The sequence below is a fragment of the Hyaena hyaena genome, unplaced genomic scaffold (assembly GCF_003009895.1).
Source record: "Hyaena hyaena isolate Hyena2069 unplaced genomic scaffold, ASM300989v1 scaffold_599, whole genome shotgun sequence".
Taxonomy (NCBI): domain Eukaryota; kingdom Metazoa; phylum Chordata; class Mammalia; order Carnivora; family Hyaenidae; genus Hyaena; species Hyaena hyaena.
The window spans coordinates 594,466-607,644 of NW_024081230.1; positions in this window are offsets into that span (position 1 = coordinate 594,466).

The window sequence follows — 13,179 nt, forward strand, 5'->3', positions numbered from 1 at the left end:
TCATTCTCTACACATGATCTCCTGCTCAACACTGAATCACTTATGGTCCTCTGTGATAAACTGGCCAAGACATCAGAAGCTTATTAGCAACTTTTACTTACCAACCAATGATTTGAGTGGGAGAAAAAGGAGCAGTTCATTGTCTTTACCCTGTGGTCATTTCTTCTTCATCCTACCATTTGAAATGCCTTTTCAAATTGGTGAAGATTTTGTGAATACTATTAATTCTATCACTCAGTATATGATGGCTTTTTAAAGGATACAGATTTTTTTTTCATTTAGTCCAGTTTGATTTAGTTTAACAAAGTGATTAACTTTTCATGTTTGCTTCTGTTTTACCTGCTTGTCAGCCAGCTTCCACCTCACTGGGCCTTGATTTTAGCTGGAAATATTCAGGTCCACAATACTTTATGTTCTTTCTTTATTCATATATGTTGTCTGATTTAATATTCAAGAATAGGCCACACTGAAGAATTATTGTTGGGGGCACCTAGGTGGCTCAGTCAGTTAAGTGTCTGACTCTTAATTTTGGCTCAGGTCATGAATTCACAGTTCGTGAGTATGAGCCCGACATTGGGCTCTGTGCTGACAGTGCAGAACCTCCATGGGATTCTCTGTCCCTCTCTCTCTCTCTCTCTGCTCCTCCCTAACTTGTGCACACTCTCTCTCTCAAAAATAAATAATAAATAAACTTAAAAAAAAAAGAGTAGGCAAACCCAGTCTACAGTGATAAAAATCACAATAGTAGTTGCGTGAGGCAAGCAAGAGCACAAGAGACCTTTCTGAAGGGTGATAGAAAGTTCTCTCCTTACTGATCTGGGTGATGCTAACTTAAGTGTATGTGTTTATTGGTCAGTTTGTCACACTAAACACTTAAAAATGGATGCATTTACAACAATGTGCCTCAAAAATATTACAATTAAAAAGATAATTGTTGGGGCTCCTGGATGGCTCAGTTAAAGGTCTGACTTCAGCTCAGGTCATGGTCTCTCACAGTTTGTGGATTCGAGCTCCGCATCGGGCTCTGTGCTGACAGCTCAGAGCCTGGAGCCTGCTTCGGATTCTGTGCCTCCTTCTCTCTTCCCCTTCCCGACTCATGCTCGCTCTCTCTCTCTCTCTCAAAAGTAATTATTAAAAAAATTAAGATAATTATTTACATGAACTAAATAATTACATTTACACAAAGCCATATACATAGATATAGGTAGGATGTATATTATTCACAGACTTTTTAGGAAAAACACAGGAGGGGATGTTTCCTCTCCTCATTCATTTATGAGATCCGACACTGCTGGGAAAAAAAAAAAACAGCTCTCCAGGAAAGTGTGCAATAATTTGAGAATATTGAAGATACTGAGGGTCAGAAAATTCTCCTCCATCCAATCTGCTTATCTTCTAAATTTCCATAAATGACAGACTTAGAAAACTGTGCTTTCAGTGAGTTAATTTTTTTTCAAGGAACTATCCTAGTTTTAGGAAATTTTTTTAAAAAGGAAAATGTGTTTCTTAAATAAGATCTGAAAACCTAATGCAAATACCTCACAAGGAGCACATGGAGATAGGGGAAAATACAAAAGGAATCCCAGAACTTTGAACCTTGAAGAATAGAAAGTCCAACAGTAGCATTTTATTTATTTATTTATTTTTAAAATTTTTTAATGTTTTTTATTTATTTCTAGGAGAGAGAGAGAGAGAGACAGTGTGAGCAGGGCAGGGTCAGAGAGAGAGGGAGTGACAGACTCTGAAACAGGCTCCAGGCTCTGAGCTGGCAGTCAGCACAGAGCCCGACGCGGGGCTCGAACCCACGAACCGCGAGATCATGACCTAAGCGAAAGTCGGACGCCCAACCGACTAAGCCACCCAGGCGCCCCCCAACAGTAGCATTTTACAGAGGAGGAAGACCCTGAAGGATGAAATGGCTTCTGTACGTCCCATAACTAGTTAGTGGAGACGTTTCGACTGTGACCCACATTCCCTATTTCCCAGCCAATAATCTTTCTTCTCTACACTGTAATTTAGGTTAGAGTAGTTCACAGAAACTCAGACTGAGTAGCAGGGTATCCATTATTTAGATTTAGGGACATTTAGCCACATTAGAGAAAGGGGGAAGAATGAAAGCAAAGAAACAAGGGAGTACCTCTTTAAAGGGTCCACATTTGTAGAATGGCTCTTCAGTGTAGAAAATTGTGGCAGGGAAATTACATTATTTTTGAACTCTTTAATACCGTCCAAAAACAAAACTCGGGGGTGCCTGGCTGGCTCAGTCTGAAGAACTTGTGTCTCTTAATCCCAGAGTTGTGAGTTTAAGCCCCACGCTGGGTATAGACATTACTTTAATTATTTAATTGATTGATTAATTAATTAAAAGATCCTAATTTCTGCCTGACATGAATTGAGATGCATCTGTTCTCTGTCCAGGAGTAGGGGAATTCTAGGGCTGCTTGGTGTAAATCACACTGACAGGACACCAAGGAGTGCAGGGATCTTCTGAAGGAAGGCAGCTGGTACCAAACACTTAGCCTGCCCTTTTGTATTCTGAGTGGAAAAGAGAAAAAGTTACCTGTTACACAAAGTCCGATACAATGGGAAGAGGAATTCTTTTAAGTTATGCTCAAGGGGCACCTGGGTGGCTCAGTCCCTTAAGCGGTTTAAGCATCAAACTCTTGATTTCAGCTCAGGTCATGATCTCATGGTTCGTGAGTTCCAGCCCCAAGTTGGGCTCTGCACTGACAGTGCGGAGCCTGCTTGGGATTCTGTACCCCCCTCTCTGTACCCCTACCCTGCTTGCTCTCTCTCTCAAAGTAAACTAAAAACAATAAACTTTTTAAAAAGTTATTCTCTAGATTGATAGTGTCTTTTAAGTTAGCTATGAACAAATGAACGTTTTTAAAGGACATTGATTTTGCCACTGAGCCTGGGTGGCTCAGTCAGTTAAGTGTCCAACTCTTCATTTCAGCTCAGGTCATGATCCCAGAATGATGGGGTCAAGCTGACAGTGTGGAGCCTGCTTGGGATTCTCTCTCTCTCTCTCTCTCTCTCTCTCTCTCTCTTTCTCTCTCTTTCTCTCTGCCTCTCCCCTGCTCATGCTCTTCTCTCTCTCTCTCTCTCTCTCTCTGTCTCTTCCCGTGTCTCTCTAAATAAACTTAAAAGAAAAAAACCTTCTAAAGTGCTTTGTGTTTCCTTCGGACACGCTCCTGAATTTATACTCTCTTTTCCTCCTGCTGTTCTTGGACTGAACAACAGAGAAGATCTCAAAGGAGAGACCTGAATTAATTGTTCTCGCAGGACTACACTGGCACTACCTCACCTCAGGTGCCTTGTTCTTCACATTAAATTAATTTGTGTCTTCAAGTTTGCACTTCAATATAATTACTTGCTCTTTGGTCCTCTAGCAGGTTTCTCACTTTTTGAAAAATTGTCCTAATGTACTATAAAATACATCATATATGTTCACATTGGATTTCTTTTTCCCTAACAGCTTTATTATAAAGCAGGAATGGAAAGGAAGAGTGTTATATGGGCTCCTGAATTCTGTCCATCATGGTGAGTCATATACTCATTTGCTAAAAATTAATATTATCAGGGTAATTGATGGCAAAGCTAAATGGAGTCCAGATCTGGTATTTCAACCATCTTTCAGTAATTTGGAATTCCTAGAATGAAAAATATCTAAGGGGACCCTTGTGGGAATGACTGGGAGTGTAGGAGCATAGACCACTGTGAAGATATGGTGATATTTCTTTTTTCTTTTAAATGTTTTTATTTATTTTTGAGAGAAAAGAGAGAGAGAGAATGAGCAAGGGAGGGGCAGACAGAGAGGAAGACACAGAATACAAAGCATGCTCCAGGCTCTGATCTGTCAGCACAGAACCTGATGCTGGGCTCAAACCTACGAACCGTGAGATCATAACCTGAGCCAGTTAGACGTTTAACCAACTGAGTCACCCAAGTGCCCCTAGTTTTTCTAATGTTTATTTATTTATATTTAAGACAGAGAGAGACTGTGAGCAGGCAAGAGGCAGAGAGAGAGAGAGACAGAGAACGCTAAGCAGGCTCTGTGCTGTCAGTGCAGAGCCCGACACAGGGCTTGAACTCACAAGTTGTGAGATCATGACCTAAGCCAAAACCAACAGAGCCACCCAGGCAACCCTATTTATTTTGAGAGAGAGAGAGAGAGAGAGCACACATGAGCAGGGGAGGGACAGAGAGAGAGGGAGGGAGAGAATCCCAAGTAGGCTACGTGCCATCAGCAAGGACCCCGACCTGTGAGATCATGGACTGAGCCAAAATCAAACATCCGATGCTTAACTAACTGAGTCACCCAGACACCCCGAAATGGTGCTATTTTGATTTAGGTATTCCTTCAGGCTAGGACTTAAACAGATAAAGTTCTCAGTGAGAGACCAGGCAGCTGTTAGAGCCCCCTGGAGCCCTCAGTGTGAGTAGGGTTCCCAGGTATAAATAGGACTATAAGTTGAATTTGAATTTACATTTTTTATTGTAAACATGTCTCAAGTATTGCAGGGACAGACTCCTACTAAAGACAGTGTCTATCTGATATTCACATTTAACAGGGTACCCTGTATTTTTATTTGCTACATCTGACATGGGAGACCTTCATAGGAGGGTGAATGGTAGTGAGGAATAAAGCATCTAATAGCTCAGTAGTCTTAGAGGAGGCAGGAGGGAAACATGGAGAAGAAAGGAGGTGAGTAAAAGGCACCTGAGAGAGGAAAGAAAGGCAAAGAAGACCAGCTTTTCCCTGCCTGGTCCCAGCCAATGACAAGCAGTCTGCTCTCTAAGCAGAGGGACTTCCACAGAGAGATCTACTTAGAGAAAGCCATAGCAAGTAGTGAGATGAAAAAATACGAGAGACAGAACACCAATGAGTAAATGCAGTAAATTTGAAGAAACAGTCTTTAATTTTCTCTTATCATGTCTATCTCATGATGTTTCAAGATTCCCTGAGGCTGTGCCACTAAAAAATACTTCTAGGGAAGCTCTGTCTTTGAAATTCGTTCTTTGTTGGCAATATTCAGTCTGCCGGGTGCTTCCAGAGACCCTACATACACAACCTGCTTTCAGCCCAGAATTGAAATAAACAGGAAGACAATTATCTAGTCACTGATGGCAGCCCAAAATAGTGTGCCTTGCTACCAGAGTCCTCTCAGTAGACTCTTCTCAAATGGATTAAGTTATTGAGGTACCCATGATAATGTGTTGTAAATAGCAGTGTCATACGAAGGGGTTTGGATAGTTTCTGACAAGAAAAGAGATGGGAATTTCAACCACATTAAGATGATTACCCCGTCATCTCTTTAGTGTTCATTAAAATCCAGCCCAGAAAGCAAATGCTTGAAAAATCACCGCTAGGGACTTAAATTTCTAATATGGTAGAGTCATAAATTGAGTTTTGAAGAGACCGGGCCAGATTGCCCCAGCACTCTGAGCTGGACTAGAACATTCCTCCTCGGTATCAAAGTTAGTTCACATAGAAACCTTCGAACAGACTTCTTTTGCTTTCTATGACAGCATCAGAACAGAGAATGTCTGGGTTCAGCTGGGTGCCAATGGAATTCCCTCACTCTGCTGTGCCTCAGGCTGTCCGGGCCAGAGTGGTGTCCTGGCCTAGGAGAACAGAATGGGCCTCCAACTTTCATGAAATAGGTTCCTTTGCAAGTGATCATGGCAGGCCTTCCCAACGGTAAGTCCCCTGTTGCTTAAGATGTACTGTATTACTTTTTTTTTTTAATGTTTTTATTTATTTCTAGGAGAGAGAGAGAGACAGCATGAGCAGGGGAGGGTCAGAAAGAGAGGGAATCACAGACTCTGAAACAGCCTCCAGGCTCTGAGCTGGCAGTCAGCACAGAGCCCGATGCAGGGCTCAAACCCACGAACCGCGAGATCGTGACCCAAGTGAAAGTCGGACGCTTAACCAACTAAGCCACCCAGGCGCCCCAAGATGTACTGTATTACTAAGATTTTTTTTTTGTAAGTTTATTTATTTTTAGTAATCCCGACCCCCCAGTGTGGGGCTCAAACTCACAACCCTGAGATCAGGCCACACGCCAGCCAGGTGCACCTATTCCTAAGTCTTTAAAAATAAATTATTCTCTTCTCCTCCGCATTCAGTGACCTTGTCCTAAAATCGAAAGCTGCATTTTTTTTCTATCCCTTGATCCAAAGCTGCGCCATCTATTGCTGCTAAGTTTTTATACATATGTAGCTGTGTCAGTTACATACATACGATTTTTTTTAAAGGATCATTCTTTGTAAACTCTTATAACTTTTTCTTCACCTGAGAGAAAGTGGAAACATTTGTATGGTCTTCTACCATTTCTTCCTCTAATCATAACAATGTAAATCATAAAGGGAAGCAGCCAGGTTAAGTGAGGGCATTATTGTATACCATAAACCCCTACTTGCAGAGCTGAATACTCATAAGCCACGCAAGGCCTCCTTGTGTTCAGAAGGAAATTTGTGTTCCAGGAAGCTGTCACTCTGATAATATCTGTTGGCTCAAATTAAGGGTCATGTCCTTTGGCATTTCGTCTTATTCTGGTAGGAGTGGTCAAATCTTTGAAGAAATGGATCTTTTCCAAGTTAGGCCCTCTGATGTCCAACTGCTAAAGAAATAAACTCTAGTCAGACCAAGTGTTTGAAGAGAAAGTCTCAGGAAGGATTGCTGCTTTACACAGATAAAGGGCCTTTTATCTTTTAAAGCAAATCACATGGCTCTTTTTGTTCGATGACCCACCAAGGGAAGTTTATGTGAGGCAATCAGTACTGAACAGTTTGTGCTTTATAAGTGTCAGTAGATTTTTTTATTCCTGTCCACTGCCATTATCCCCAGCGATGCCAACACCACCCATATGTTGCTCTTGTTTCTAAACCTCTTAAACCTGGTCATTTTCGGCCCCTGTGAGATGGTCAACATGGACTTTTTAAATTACTTAAAGGTGTTCCAGAGGTGCCTGGGTGGGTCAGTTGGTCAAGCAGCTGGCCAACCATGGTTTAGACCCACCTCATCAGGCCTCACGTCAGGCTCCGAGCTGGCAGTGCAGAGACTGCTTGGGGTTCTCTCTCTCCCTCTTTCTCTGCCCCACCCAGCTCTCTCACAAAATAAAAAATAAACTTAAAAAAAAAAAAAAAAGGTATTCCAGCTTCAGGTGTTACCTGCGTGGCCCAGTCAGTTAAGCGTCGACTCTGGGTTTCAGCTCAGGTCCCGATCTCACAGTTTGTAAGATCAAGTCCCGCCCCTCATAGAACCTGTGCTGATTGGAACCTGCTTGGGATTCTTTCTCTGTCCCACCCTTCCCCTCCCCCACCCCCCGGTCCTATGTGCTCTCTCTCTCTCTCTCTCAAAATAAATAAATAAACTTAAAAAAAAAAAAGTGTTCCAGCTTCAAGATTTCAAACTTTTAAGCTCTTCCTCTTGACCACAACTTGTTTACCAGCCCCACTTCTTCACTCCAACTACCAGTTCCTTGGTGTATTCTTCCTGCCATCCCTTCCTCACCTAAACACGTTTGTTGTCCATCCCCATCCGCCTTTCCTTACCTTCTTCTGTTCCTTTCACCTCCTGCAGTGTCTTATCTAAACCTAAATTTGGATAGCCCCAAACCATACCACCTGCTCCATTTTTACACACCAGTATTGCTAGAAAAGTCATGAAATTATACAGCTGGAATTTCACTCTCATTTGAAGATCCTTGTTTTGGTCTTTCATTGAATTCCCATTAATTCTCTGAAGGAGGTCTCTCAACCTTTGCAATATTAACTTGAAAAATAGCTTATCTTATTTCCTTTTATGTTAATTGGGAGGATGGACTACAGCAGTACTTCTCAAGCTTTAATAGGCATAGAATCATCCAGAATCTTGTTTAAAATGCAGATTCTGATTTAGGTCTGGTGTATCCTGTGATGCAATGCTACAGACCATATTGTGGGTTGTATTGTGAGTAGCTTCACGTGAGCTCAAGCTTATTTTAAAATAATAATACAACAACACTCATGAGTCTGAGTCCTGAGTCATCACTTCACCATTCTCACTGTTAGCAGATGACTTAACTAAGATTACAAGTTATCTGTTATGAGCCTCTTCAGCAATTTTTTACCTTTCCAATAACTTTCCCAACCTGAGCTTTTCTCCCTTTTATTTTCTAGGTTACTTTTTCTACTTGCCTCCATTCTGTCCCTTCTTGGTGATTTGAGACCTTGTTCTCCAGTGAATCCGTTTCCACCGGCTCTTTTTCCATCTAACCCAAATACCTTTAGGCTTGTATCCTGACATAAATCATGCCCTATTAGGATTAGTTTAAGAGACAAATGTCTCAAAGGAAGGCACCATCTCTACCCCTGGTTTCTTTCCAGTTCTACATTTGCAGCTGAGTATCTCTACCTGAGTGGCCTGAAGACCTACAAACTGAACCACTTTGGGAACCACTCATCTTCACCCAAAGTGGCTTCCTGCCTTACTTTGTTTTTTTTTCTTGCTCCTTCCCCCTTACTCGCACACCTACTCAATTAGCAAATTGTGTTGATTTTTACCTTCAAAGTGTCTGTTGCAGGCTAGTCAGTCAACTCTTGACTGTCTTTCCAAAAAAAAGTTCTTTTATAAAGCTTTGTACCTGAAGATGTTCATAACAGTGTTATTGATAATAAAAATAAAATTGGAAATAACTAAGTGCTCAAAACAAGAGACTAAAGGAGTAAATGTAATTTTTAATGTTAGTGATTAAAATACTTTGTGTGTTGACATGGATTAAATGAAAAAGCATCTCCAAAATGGTACATCTAATATGATCCCATTTTTTATTTATTTATATTTTTTAAGTTTTTTTCTGCTTTTTTTTAAAAATTTTTCAATGTTTGTTTATTTTTGAGAGATGGTGAGAGACAGAGCATGAGCAGGGGAGGGGCAGAGAGAGAGGGAGACACAGAATCTGAAGCAGGCTCCAGGCTCTGAGCTGTCAGCACAGAACCCGACACGGGACTCCAACCCCCAAACTGTGAGATCATGACCTGAGCCGAAGTCAGTCGTTCAACCAACTGAGCCACCCAGGTGCCCCTAATCCCGTTTCTTAAATAGGAAACAAGGAAGGAAAGAGACACCTGGAGAAAAGTATCTTAAAGAAATAACATTTTGTTGTGGTGCCTGCCTGGTTCAGTAGGTGGAGCATGCAACCTGTGGTCTCAAGGTTGTGAGGTCAAGCCCTATGTTGGATTGGTTATAGAGAGTACTTAAAAAAAATAAATAAAATCAGTGCAACTTGAATCAATAAAAAGCTCTGGTAGAGAATTTTTTAAAAAACCCAAAATCTCTTAAAAATATAAGAAATAACATTTTGTCAATTCCAAAATGTTAATAGGTATCTCTGGGTGTTAGAAGTGTGGATGATTTTTACTCTCTTCTTTTCATCTTCCACATAGTCTGAAATTGTTACAACATATATGCCGTATTCCACTGAGGCACAAATATAGTAGATGCTAAGATTGCCAGATGAATGTGAGGCACATACCACATAGGCAGATTTTACAAAAAGAATAAAGAAGAATCTGACTCACAACTTCTGGCCCCTTAGGCAGGCCAAATATACAAGAGAGTCAGAGAAAAGAAAAAGATAAAGAAGTTTCTTTAGAGAACCATTGCCAGGCTCTGAGTTTCTTCGGTGTCCTCTGACCCCAGGACGCCAAGAAAGATGCTTCAGCAGGAAGACTTGGAGAGCTCCCTGCAGTATGGGTGACCCAGAGGGCTTGTGCCTGAGAAAGCTGAAGGCTCTGGGGCTGGGGCCTGAGTCTGTCTGCAAATATAGAAGATGACTTAGAAAGGCCAACAAGCAGCATTGGAAAGGGAGTCAGAGGGAGGGATGCTGCCTTGGAAGGTTTCCCAAGGGCCAGATGGGGGCCAGATGTTTTGGGGGAGGGTTGTCTTGGGCTGGAGAGAAACGGCTGGATGTCCAGAGTGTTAAAGAGGGAGCTGCAAGTGGCTACCTACATATAAAGATGTATGGGCCCAGCAGAGAACCACTGAAGAGCCTAGAAGAGTGGCCAAGAGAAGCAGCAGCATCTTTAACCAGGCTCACCAGAAATACCAGCGTTAAACAGCTGCTAGGCCTAGAAAACATTAAGCCACTCATTCTCACCTACCCTCTCATCCTAGCCCCCCACTGCCCATCCTCCATCTTGGCTGGGAGTGGAATTGAACCTGGAGTGATCGAACCAGAAAAAGCCAACCATGTTCCCAACCCCTTTCTGCTCAGGGGCTTTAATCTGAAACCAACTTAAGATGGCAGATTAGAAATGATGCAGTGATGTTTGGAATTTTTACTGTTCTAGAACTGGATATTTTAATTTCTGAATTGAGACCTCACTTATTACTTAAAGTGACTACAGCACTGCGTATTGTCTGAGGAACAGCGAGGTAATGGGACCTGCCAGAGTTTTTGTGTAGAGGAAAGAAAGATTGAAGCAGGAATGGGAGAGGAAAAATTAAATTGCAGTTTTATCACAGTCTGTTCACCAGATTCTGTTACCAGAACCCAGATGCCTGCTTCCATCATTTCTTACCCCCACAAACTTAACTACTGTCCAATCTTCAAACAGTATGGATTCATTTTGCCTGTTGTTATACTTTATAAGGATGGAAGCTTCAGGATGTGCTCTTTTGTGCCTGGCTTCTTCCTTTCAATATTATGTGAGGTTCATCCATATTGTTGCATGTAACTGTATTTCATTCATTTTTATTGTTATACAATGTTATATAGTGTGAATATACCACAACTATTGATTGTACTGTTCATGGGCATTTATAGGCTTCCACTTTTGCCTATTACAAATGGCACGCTTTGAATAGTATATTACTTTTAATAATAGGGGGACAGCTATTTAAAAATCTCTTGAAAATATTCTTTCCCTTCCATTCCCATTACTACGACCCCAGGCCAGGCCCTCAGAAATGTTCACTTGGACTATTCGCAATAGCCTCCTGATTGATAACCCCATTATAAGCACTGCCACCAGCTTTACATTCCCAGAGCATAATTCTAACTATGCCACTTCTCTTACTCAAAAACATTAAATATTGGGGTTCCTGGGTAGCCCCGTTGGTTGAACATCCAAATTCGGCTCAGGTCATGATCTCACAGCTCGTGAGTTTAAGCCCTGCATCGGGTTCTGTGCTGACAGCTCAGAGCCTGGAGCCTGCTTCGGATTCTGTGTCTCCCTCTCTCTCTGCCCCTTCCTCCCTCACATTCTCTCTCTCTCTGTCTCTCTCTCTCTCTCTCTCTCTCTCCGTCTCTCTCTCAAAAACAAATAAACACTAGAAACAGTTTTTTAAACAAAAACATTAAATGTCTCCTCATTGCATTCCAACCAGAGCCTAAATTCCTTAGCTTAGGCATTCAAGGCCTCCTCCTTGCATTTGTGTCCTAATCTAGAACATTTGTGAGTCCTAGTCAAGCATGGCCATTGTCATGTCCTAAACACAGGCTCTTTTATTCCTTCTCTGCTTCTCTCTTGTCACTCCCACTCCATGTTACATCTCAGTGCCACTGACTGGCATTGCTTCTAACAACTAACACGCTTGGCAGGGCTCTTGTCCTCCCAAGCAAAGCGTACATATACTTCTTCTAGCAAGAAGCTTACATTCCCTATGGCCCAAGGGAATTTCCCATTTACAGTGCTCTGTTGGACTCTTCCTTATGTATCATGAACTATTAGTGTTGCTTTTAGTCATGTTTCCTCTTCCCCACTGAACTCTGGCTCTGGTGGGGCCCTCATCTGGTTCATCTCTGGGTCTCCCAGAGCAGCCAGCCCAGCTTCTTACTCATGGAGGGGGCTCAATACATGTTTGTTGAATGACTTTGGAGAAGTTGTTCGGAAGTGTCTTCCTGATTTTTACCCCCAATTCCCACTTCTCCTTTGAGTGAATTCCCCTCTTGCTCCATGGTATTTTGTGTGTGAGCTGCCTAACTCAAGAACATAGTCTTTGGTGTCTGAAGCTTTAATCCTCGAGAAATAATAACTTCTCACTGCCACCCTCTATAATCGTTACCATTTAAGCCCCCTATGTCTGATATGAATTTGGTATGATGCATTAGGCATCATTATGTACATGCACTATGATAACTGGAATAAAATTTGCTATACACCTGTAAGACCTCATTCCAGAATTTTTACTCTTGGAAATGTTTTAGATCTGTTGTCCTGTTGATTTTTGAAAGTTGCCTTTGTTTTGCCACTGTGGACAAAATGCATTCAGGGTGAAATTTGGGGGTCTCAGCTGAGGTCCATCATATCATTTCAAAGCAAAGAGAAAATAAGACTGGAGCACTCTCTCGCTTTCCCATCAATAACTGGCTTCTCAAGAACTAGTTCCTAAATCAGTGACTGAAAATATTGGTTATCATGATCAGAAACCTCATTCATTTGCTCTCTCCCCAGTTACCCTGAGAGAGGCTGGCTCATTCTGAGGATCTGAGATGACTTAATTTTGTGGTAAGAGAACAGGAATTAGAGGAACCAATTAGGAAACCTCAAGGAAGAGGAAGTGTCTGTAGGCGAATGGGAAGGCTGCTGAGTCTTATTTCCTCTCTGTTCTTAACTCAGTCTCTTGCTGCTGACCGACTTCTGGACCTCCTTTTCCCCGCCTGACAAGGGGGCGGAAAGGGGGGTAAGGGCGAGGGTGGCGAGCAGAGTGAGTAAAGTTAAATAACATTCCTAAAGAGCTCAAGAAGATACGTATGAAAAGCTTATCAGTGAACCGATTGATCCTTAGAGTTCCCACCCCACTGTCCGCAGCCCGTGGGTGAGGCTGCGTGTGTGTGTGTGAGTGTGTGTGTGTGTGTGTGTGTGTGAGAGAGAGAAAGAGAGAGAGAGAGAGAGAGACAGGGTGGGTAAGAACTGGCTACTCTCCAAGTTAAGAAAATAGACTTTCACTTCTGAACAATAGCAGAGTGCAGTGCAGGTTGATGCAGTACTTGCTTTCCTTCTGCACTAGGGAGAGAGCAAAGCAAAATAGCCAACAATCCAGTCTTGTATTCACCAGTGGTCCCCCTTTACAAAGACAGACGCTAAGTTCAGGTCTATTAGTAGGTGGCTTATTTTCACGGCAGTGGTTAATATTTTTTTCTCTGTGCCTTTAAGGTGGGTATAACATGCTTGCCTGTTTGAGAGAAG